Genomic DNA, 10,408 nt, shown 5'->3' on the forward strand with positions numbered 1-10,408 from the left:
CACCCACACATCGTGAGACTTCAGCACTTGCTATGGAGATACACGGTTGGTTTGTCTGTGTATTTACAGCTCAACTTAACTCCTATAAACACAAAGAATAATATGCGGCCCCTTAGAAAACCCACAGTCTTCCCCAAATAGATCTTGAGACTGTTTTCCCCGGCAGTAATAAAGCAGTACAGAAATTTATTTCTTTTGTCTGTTTTGTAAATAATCTAAATTAACCTGCTTTTTAAAAAGTACTATTATTTAAGCTAAAGCTTTAAAGTAATTATTTTTGGATATCATGCTAAATTTTACTATTCAACCCCATTATTTCTGATGGTTTGTTCACAGCGAGGTGGCTCAGATGGTAAAGAATCTGCCTGCAAGGCAAAGATGAGGGTTTAATCCTGGGTTTAATCAGGAAGACCTCACGAAGGATGAAACGGCAACCCACACCAGTATTCTTGCCTGGAGAGGTCCATGGGACTGCAAAGAGTTGGACACAACTGAGTGACTAATACCTTGTTCACATTGAGTATATTTTTTCTCTAGATTGAGTAGATTTTTCTTTCTCCAAATTCCCATCCAATATCCTTTGCTGCTTTTCTCCTCTAAAACAAAGAATTCTATTTTTCTCTTCAGAATATCATTTTTAGAGTTTTCATCAACTATTCTGGGTTTTTTTGTTTGTTTGTTTTTACTTTCCCCTTCTCTCCTCATGGCATTTTGTCATAGGAAAGGTCACTTATAAACTTTTGGAGACTCCAGAGAGAAATTTTCCTAATTGGAAAATAGAACTTTTCAACATAAATAAAAGGGACGTTAGCAACAATCTTCCAGAAAATACTGTATTTCTCTAAAGGGCAGCATTGGTAGAATTCAGATCAGCAAAATCTTGCTAAATACTCAATAGCAACTTTTCTAGAATGAATTTGTTTGTTTCTAAAATGTGAAGCAAAAATAATGCCATCTCTAGGCTACTTGGTGAGAGAGAAAAAAAAAAAGTCCTGTTTATAGTTATAATGAGTTGGAACTAATTCTGTTTCCTCGTTTCTGGTTTGCCATGCCCCGTCTAATTGTTAGGATATGTGTACCCTTCTAAATACACTGTCTGCTTTGAATAAGATCTGAGTGAGAAAGAGCCTCAGCTCACAGCCTATGGAATCTATTTGCATCTCCAAGGAAATATTGTTTACTACTCTGTTGTCATTGGTTCAGTGCACAACATAGAAGTGAATCCCCATCTATATTCATCGTCCTCGTAGCCTCCAGAGGCTCCCTGTGTGACTGTGCTCCATTTAGCTCTAAATCTGTATTCCCATGTAGATTTAAACATGAGAGCTAGGGAAATTTTGAAGTCTTTTGTTCTCAGTCGCAGTAATATTTAATCAGTCCACTGGGTATGCAAGTATTGCCTATTCCTTTATTGCTTTGTTATATAGTCTACCATAAAAAGAGATCTACCTTAGGGGAACATAACACTTTTTTGCTTTTTTTTTTTCACTTCAGATTCTGAAAAATCTTTTCCTCTACATTTACTAGTTTATTTAGAAATCAATTTGGTGTCTTAAATTCACACAAGGTCAGGCATATATTGTTCCTTTCAATGCTGAGGTTATATTCTGTAGTTCTGCCCTCATTCCATTGTTCTTAGGCTCACTCAGCAGATTAAACCTGAACTTGTCTATTGACTTATTAGTATTAAATACCACAAACTATATGGTATACCTGTGATCAGTCAGTGAAAAATATATATAATGAGTTGTGACAATCACGAGATTAGAAAGAAAAAAAATCTAGTATCTGTATCAGGTCAATGAGAAGAGTTTATCTAAAAGTCAGCATTCTGCGCATGTATGGTATTTTGAAGCACATATTCAGCAAACTCTGTGAACTGTGTAAGTACATCCAACAGGTGGAGACTGCTCCTTTGCAGGAGGGGGACAGTAAAGCTCGTTTTCCTTTCATTGGGCCGTTGTTCTTTGCTGCTGCTGTTGAGTCACTAAGCCAGGCCCTTGCAACCCCGTGGACTGTAGCCCGACAGAATCCTCTGTCCATGGGTTTCCCAGGCGAGAAGATGCATGTAGGTTACCATTTCCTCCTCCAGTGGATCTTTCCACCCAAGGCTAGGACCTGTGTCTCCTGCTTGGCAGACAGATGCTCTATCACTGAGCCACCAGGGAAGCCCCTAGTTCTTCTTAAGCATGTGTATCTACCTACAAGAATTTTTATTTAAATAGATTCATTCAACTAAAATTCTAAATTTCTCTAAATACTGATCTAACAACTTCTTATATAGAAAATGATATGATAGGCCACAAGTAGGACTAGAGAAAATAACCTTAAAATTTGGTGAAATAAGATAAAGAAGGGATTCTTGCTGATAAGATAAAGAAAGCATGAGGCTAAATAATAACACAAGATCAGGAATGTTGTTCTATGAAGGATTTTTTTTACAAAAGGAATTTGTGCCATTTGTCTAGAGTGGTTTAGAAAATAGAAACCTAAACATATGTGGAGGGAAAAGAAATAAACTAAATAGACATAAATAATCCATTTTAATACAATCTTTTCAATATGCATTTAAAGTTTTGGTGCCAGTTGAGATAAAAGTCAAGGTACTTCATCCTCTTTCCAACTGAATACAACTAAAACCTAGACAGATGCATTGAACAGCCCTCTGAAGACTCTGAAAAGTTAAAAAGTAGCACATAGAATAAGAAAGAAAACCAGAACTCAAAGTGAGACCAATGTAAGAGTGAGTTTCTTGTGCTTTTCCCCTCCAGCCTGGACTAAAAAGCAGCACAAAAGCCGGAACTGCGAGGCCTTTATTTCTGATGTAACACGGGAGAAAGGAGCCCTGGGGTCAGAGGCAACGGGAAAGGTCCTCGTTTCTGTTTTTTTCACTTGAGTCCCACGTAACCCCGTGGCAGTGTGGCAGAGTTGGCAGCGGCAGTTGGGCTGGCCCAGAACTCTGACGGAAAGGAACCATTCTTTCTAACAGTGCTGTTGGGAGTATGCAGTCTAGCGGGAAAGCTAAAGCCCTCGTTTTCTGGATGGAAGAGAAGGGTGGGACCCTCTGAGAGCCAGAAAGTGTCAAGGAGACTCAATGAGAAGGGGATTCAAGAAAGTGATCCTACAGAAGTGTGTATAATCTCAACTACATAGACGTGAATGTGACGCTAAACGGCATAGCAAAGGCCCTGAAAACTGAGCTCCTGGTTAACCATCTTGAAGGACTCAGACTGAATGGCATATACATGGGAGAGAGCTGCAATTAGTACTGCACACTCTTTGAAAAATGAACCAAAATCAGAACCACAGCTCACAGAAGGTAGTTTGGAAAGTTCAGTGTCAATGTGTTGAGATCTATTAAGTGATAAAACACACACAGAGAGACACACACTCAGAAATCTCCACAGTAACTAAACAGACTCAGATTCTCATATTATAATATATCAAATGTCTAGGATACAATCCCACATTAGCCAGTAACCTACAGATTCAATGCAATTGCTATCAACATTCCAATAGCAAGTTTTCAATAAGAAAATTGATTCTAAAATTCATATGTGAAAAAAGTGGTCCAGACCACAAAGATATAGTAATCAAAAGAGTGTGGCACTGCCTTATAGATAGACCTATAGGCCAATGAAATAGAATCAAGAGTCCACAAATAATCCCAAACATCTACGGCTAATTAGCTTTTTAAAAATTTTTACTGGAGTATAGTTGACTTACAATAAATCAGAAATAGATGTTTTTCTGGAACTCTCTTGCTTTTTTGATGATCCAGTGGATATTGGCAATTGTATCTCTGGTTCCTCTGCCTTTCCTAAAACCAGCTTGAACATCTGGAAGTTCATGGTTCACATATTGCTGAAACCTGGCTTGGAGAATTTTAAGCATCACTTTACTAGCGTGTGAGATGAGTGCAATTGTGTGGTAGTTTGAGCATTCTTTGGCATTGCCTTTCTTTGGGATTGGAAAGAAAACTGACCTTTTCCAGTCCTGTGGCCACTGCTGAGTTTTCCAAATTTGCTGGCATATTGAGGGCAGCACTTTCACAGCCTCATCTTTCAGGATTTGAAATAGCCCAACTGGAATTCCATCACCTCCACTAGCTTTGTTCATAGTGATGCTTTCTAAGGCCCACTTGACTTCACATTCCAGGATGTTTGGCTCTAGGTAAGTGATCATACCATCATGATTATCTGGGTCATGAAGATTTTTTTGGTACAGTTCTTCTGTGTATTCTTGCCACCTCTTCTTAATATCTTCTGCTTCTGTTAGGTCCCTACCATTTCTGTCCTTTATTGAGCCCATCTTTGCATGAAATGTTCCCTTGGTATCTCTAATTTTCTTGAAGAGATCTCTAGTCTTTCCCATTCTATTTTTTTCCTCTATTTCTTTGCATTGGTCACTGAGGAAGGCTTTCTTATCTCTCTTTGCTATTCTTTGGAACTCTGCATTCAAATGGGAATATCTTTCCTTTTCTCCTTTGCTCTTCACTTCTCTTCTTTTCACAGCTATTTGTAAGACCTCTTCAGACAGCCATTTTGCTTTTTTGCATTACTTTTTCTTGGGGATGGTCTTGATTTCTGTCTCCTGTATAATGTCACGGACCTCTGTCCATAGTTCACCAGGCACTCTGTCTATCAGATCTAGTTCCTTAAATCTATTTCTCACTTCCACTGTATAGTGATAAGGGATTTGATTTAGGTCATACCTGAATGGTCTAGTGGTTTTCCCCACTTTCTTCAATTTCAGTCTGAATTTGGCAATAAGGAGTTCATGATCTGAGCCAAAGTCAGCTCCCGGTCTTGTTTTTGCTGACTGTATAGAGCTTCCCCATCTTTGACTGCAAAGAATATAATCAATCTGATCTCGGTGTTGGCCATCTGGTGATGTCCATGTGTAGAGTCTTCTCTTGTGTTGTTGGAAGAGGGTGTTTGCTATGAGCAGTGCGTTCTCTTGGCAAAACTCTATTAGCCTTTACCCTGCTTCATTCTGTACTCCAAGGCCAAATTTGCCTGTTACTCCAGGTGCTTCTTGACTTCCTACTTTTGCATTCCAGTCCCCTATAATGAAAAGAATATCTTTTGGGGGGTGTTAATTCTAGAAGGTCTTGTAGGTCTTAATAGAACTGTTCAACTTCAGCTTCTTCAGTGTTACTGGTTGGGGCATAGACTTGGATTACCGTGATATTGAATGGTTTGCCTTGGAAACGAACAGAGATCATTCTGTTGTTTTTGAGATTGCATCCAAGTACTGCATTTTGGATTCTTTTGTTGACTATGATGGCTACTCCATTTCTTATAAGGGATTCCTGCCCACAGTAGTAGATATAATGGTCATCTGAGTTAAATTCACCTATTCCAGTCCATCTTAGTTCGCTGATTCCTAGAATGTCCATGTTTATTCTTGTCATCTCCTATTTGACCACTTCCAATTTGCCTTGATTCATGGACCTAACATTCCAGGTTCCTATGCAATATTGCTCTTCACAGCATTGGACCTTGATTCTATCACCAATCACATCCACAACTGGGTGTTGTTTTTGCTTTGGCTCCATCCCTTCATTCTTTCTGGAGTTATTTCTCCACTGATCTCCAGTAGCATATTGGGCACCTACTGACCTGGGGAGTTCCTCTTTCAGTGTCCTATCATTTTGCCTTTTCATACTGTTCATGAGGTTCTCAAGGCAAGAATACTGAAGTGGTTTGCCATTCCCTTCTCCAGTGGACCACATTCTGTCAGACCTCTCCACCACGACCTGTCCATCTTGGGTGGCCCCACACGGCATGGCTTAGTTTCACTGAGTTAGACACAACTGTGGTCCTGTGATCAGATTGGCTAGTTTTGGTTTTAGTGTGTCTGCCCTCTGAGGCCCTCTCTCAGTGCCTACGATCTTACTTGGGTTTCTCTCACCTTGGACCTGGGGTATCTCTTCACGGCTGCTCCAGCAAAGCACAGCGGCTGCCCCTGACCTCTTGAGAAACCTGTATGCAGGTCAGGAAGCAACAGTTAGAACTGGACATGGAACAACAGACTGGCTCCAAATAGGAAAAGGGTATGGCAAGGCTGCATATTGTCACCCTGCTTATTTAACTTATATGCAGAGTACATCATGAGCCCAGTACTGGGCTGGATGAAGCACAAGCTGGAATCAAGATTGCTGGGAGAAATATCAGTAACCTCACATATGCAGATGACACACCCTTATGGCAGAAAGTGAAGAAGAACTAAAGAACCTCTTGATGAAAGTGAAAGAGGAGAGTGAAAAAGTTGGCTTAAAGCTCAACATTCAGAAAACTAAAATCATGGCATCCAGTCCATTACTTCATGGCAAATAGTTGGGGAAACAGTGGCTGACTTTATTTTTCTGGGCTCCAAAATCCCTGCAGATGGTGATTGCAGCTATGAAATTAAAAGATGCTTACTCCTTGGAAGGAAAGGTATGACCAACCTAGACAGCATATTAAAAAGCAGAGACAGTACTTTGTCAACAAAGGTCCCTCTAGTCAAAGCTATGGTTTTTCCAGTGGTCATGTATGGATGTGAGAGTTGGACTATAAAGAAAGCTGAGCACAGAAGAATTGATGCTTTTGAACTGCGGTGTTGGAGAAGACTCTTGAGAGTCCCTTGGAATGCAAGGAGATCCAACCAGTCCATCCTAAAGGAGATCAGTCCTGGGTGTTCATTGAAAGGACTGATGCTGAAGCTGAAACTCCAATACTTTGGCCACCTCATGAGAAAAGTTGACTCATTGGAAAAGACCCTGATGCTGGGAAGGATTGAGGGCAGGAGGAGAAGGGGACGACAGAGGATGAGATGGCTGGATGGAATCACCGACTCGATGGACATGGGTTTGGGTGGACTCCGGGAGTTGGTGATGGACAGGGAGGCCTGGCGTGCTGCCGTTCATGGGGTCGCATAGAGTCGGACACGACTGAGCAACTGAATTGACTGATTAACTCAATGGTCTGTTTCAGGGGTACAGTAGAATGAATCAATTATACATATACTTTGTAATGGCCTATATGGGAAAAAATCTTTAAAAAGTATGACTTACTGATTTCTCACTAAGGTATCAATTCTATTCAATAGGGAAAGAATTGTCTCTTCAACAGGTATACTAAAACAACTCGATTTCTACATGCAGAAAAGGAAGTTGACCCTCTACCTCAAATAATATACAAAAATTAACTCAAAATGGATTAATGACCTAAATATAAAAACTAAAACCATGAAACCTTTATTCATAGAAGGAAACATAGGAGTAAATCTTCATAAACTCGGATTTGACAAAGGATTCTTAGATATGACACTAAAAGCAAAAGTAATGAAAGAAAAAACAGATAAATTGGACTTAATTAAAACTAAAAACTTTTGTTTATCAAAGGGCATTATTAAGTGAAAGATACTTACAAAATGAGAATTTTTTTTTTTGCAAATCATATATCTGATAATGGTTTAATATCTAGAATAAAGAGCTCGTAAAACTCAACATCAACCAAAAATATCCCAAACAATCCAATCCAGAAATGAGCAATGAACTTGAAAAGACATTCTTGAAAGAAGATATACAAATGGACAACAATTACATGAAAAGATGCTCACCAATCACTGGTCAATAGGAAATGCAAACCAAAGTGACAAAGATATCTTTTCATACCCACAGGATGTATACAATCAAACATATGATAATAACTGTTGGTGAGGGTGTGCAGAAAATGGAATTCCCCTGTGTTGTTACTGGGAATGTACAATTGTATAACATTTTGAAATGTAGTTGAGTGTTCTATATCCAAGAGAAATGAAAATACATGTCCATATACAAAGTTATACACCAATGTTGAAAGTAGCATTTCCTGCCAGTCAAAAACTGATAACAACCCAAATGTTAATCAATTGATGAATATACAAGTAAAGCATGATAATCCACACAATGTATACTGTTTAGAAACAAGGAGTGAAGTACTGACACATGCAGTTAATACCATACTGCTGACCCTTGAAAGCTAAGCTAGAGAATCAAAACACAAAAAAACACATATCATGTGGTTTAATTTCTTTGAAATATCCAGAATAAGTAAATCCATAGAGACAGAAAGTAAATTACTGGTTGCTTAGGACTTAGGACTAGTGGGAGGTGGGGAAGAAGGAGATGGGGACTGACTGCTTAAGGCTGATGGTATGTGGTTTCTTTTAAGCAGGAGTGAATACTGAATTGTGGTGATGCCTGCACAATCATGGAAATGTATTTTAAAACATTGAATTGTACATTTTAATAGGTGAATTTTTATGTTAATTGCATCTCAATGAAATTGTTTAAAAACATGTCTGATATTCTACTGTAAATATATAAATAAATGAAATAATTTCTGTGTCCCCTCAGGTTTTAAAAGTCTAGGCTCAAAGTTATGCCTTTACTTGGAAACTTTAATTCTAACAGAGCCAGTATTGTCATCAGGATCACCCAAAATTCTAAATTATACAAGTCAAAATTGATATGTTGGTAATAAAAGATATGTGTTAATTTAAAAATTAACATTGACTGCTTAATCCTCCAGTACAAAGACAGAACATGGAAATGATATATTTAATGCAAAAATACTTTAAGTGACATTTTCATATAGTCATTTCAGCATTGTAACTGAGCAACAAATATTTTTACAGTTAAATTGCTCATGTGCAAGCTACTTACATTGCAAACTTTCAGGAAGAGGAAAAATATAAAGGAATCTAGAAAACAGAATAAAAGCCAAACATCATGATCTAGTCTTGCACAATACCAGAGAGGAGACACCCCGTATATGTCAATGATTGGCTTCAGGGATGAATTTAATCTCATAAACAATAGACTTTCCTTTTTTTCTTTAAACATTATTAGTATCATTCTTACAGAATGCTAGTAAATTAAAAAAAATTGACCATCAAGTGGCAATGTCTACACATAATAGTGACTGATCCACTAAAGATTAAGGAATCTACAAAATTCAGAATGCTAGATTGTGAAAAGATTTAGAGGCGAATCAAGGGTACCTGATTACTTATCTGATTTTCCTTTAACCAGTCTCATACTGCCTAATTTGTTAAGTCTGCTGGGTGAAAAGGGAATGTAACTAAACCTCAGCATAACTTTAGAACTGACCCTGTCAGCTATTTTTCCATTGTGTGCATCTGCTTAAATGTATTGTCTCCAGCAAAAAAGCAATGTAAGTAATTGCATAGCATAAAAGTAAATGTTAAATTATGATTAAATTATTCTTCAGGCCTATCACACTAAGTTTATGGCCATTTCATCATAGTGCAGCGGCATGCAGAACAACAATTATAGAGAAAGAAATGTTCTAAATTGAGATCTCAACTTTCTGAAGATTCGTCTCCTTGAAGGCATCTCCTAACATCGTTTATGTTGTTACTTTTCATTTTAGTTTCTCAACTGTCAGCTTTTCTTTTATAATACATTTATTGTGATCCTTTTTCCTTCAGCAGATAACCAAACACTGGAAGATTCCAAATTAAATGCCTCTTCAGTCTTTAGTACAGAAAGGCCCTGATTTATTATTCAGGATTTCCTCAGTGCTTTTCCTTGTCTCAGATTCTTGCAATCACTTATTAGCTTTTCCTGAGGACTATCCTGTGAAGGTCATTTTTAGCACATTTATTTGACAGATGAGAACCCAGACCTTAATTGAGAAAATTATTTTGACTGAGGTGGCAAAAGAAGGTTAGCTCAGAGCCCAGGATAATGTCCAAGGTCATGTTAGCTCACTTAGTTTCCCATTTTCCCCTCAACTCTCCAATCTTCAACAAAGATGTACAATCTATTCATTCTGTGAACCCCTTTTCTCTCAGATGTTCTTCTTACAGCCCAAACTTCCCACAGAAGCCAGTCAGCACTGAGCAGCGTCTTTTACCTCAACCAAGTAAAGCTCTGCAAGCTACAACGGAATTGTGAGAGCCGTATTTTCTAGAAAGGATATGTCTGCGTGCATGGACACGTGTGTGTGTGTGTGCGCGCATAGGTAGGGGGTGATTCATTCAAAATATATTCACTCAAGAACAGTGTTAGGGAGCTCTCATGCGACTGCTGCAATACGAGGCTCTGGGGAGTTAAGACGCAGCTTCTGCCTGAGTGAGCAGGCTACTGGGGAACAGGACGATATGGCGGGAAGCCCACGACTGTACATGCATTTAAGGAAATGAGCACGTGATGTGACAGCAACGTTAAAGTTACAGGATGCTTATGGGGGCTCTCAGAAGAGGACCGGCCAAAAGTCAGCCGTATCCCTGAGACGATGCAGGCGTTTCTGTGCAGCCACAGGCTGGCGTACTTGGTGAGTGAAAACTGCGGGAGACGAGAGGCTCAGCGCGTCTCCTCATGGCTCTCCCTTCCGTGTTACTACGCACCAGC

Source organism: Cervus elaphus, chromosome 19 (genome assembly GCF_910594005.1).
Source record: "Cervus elaphus chromosome 19, mCerEla1.1, whole genome shotgun sequence".
NCBI lineage: Eukaryota > Metazoa > Chordata > Mammalia > Artiodactyla > Cervidae > Cervus > Cervus elaphus.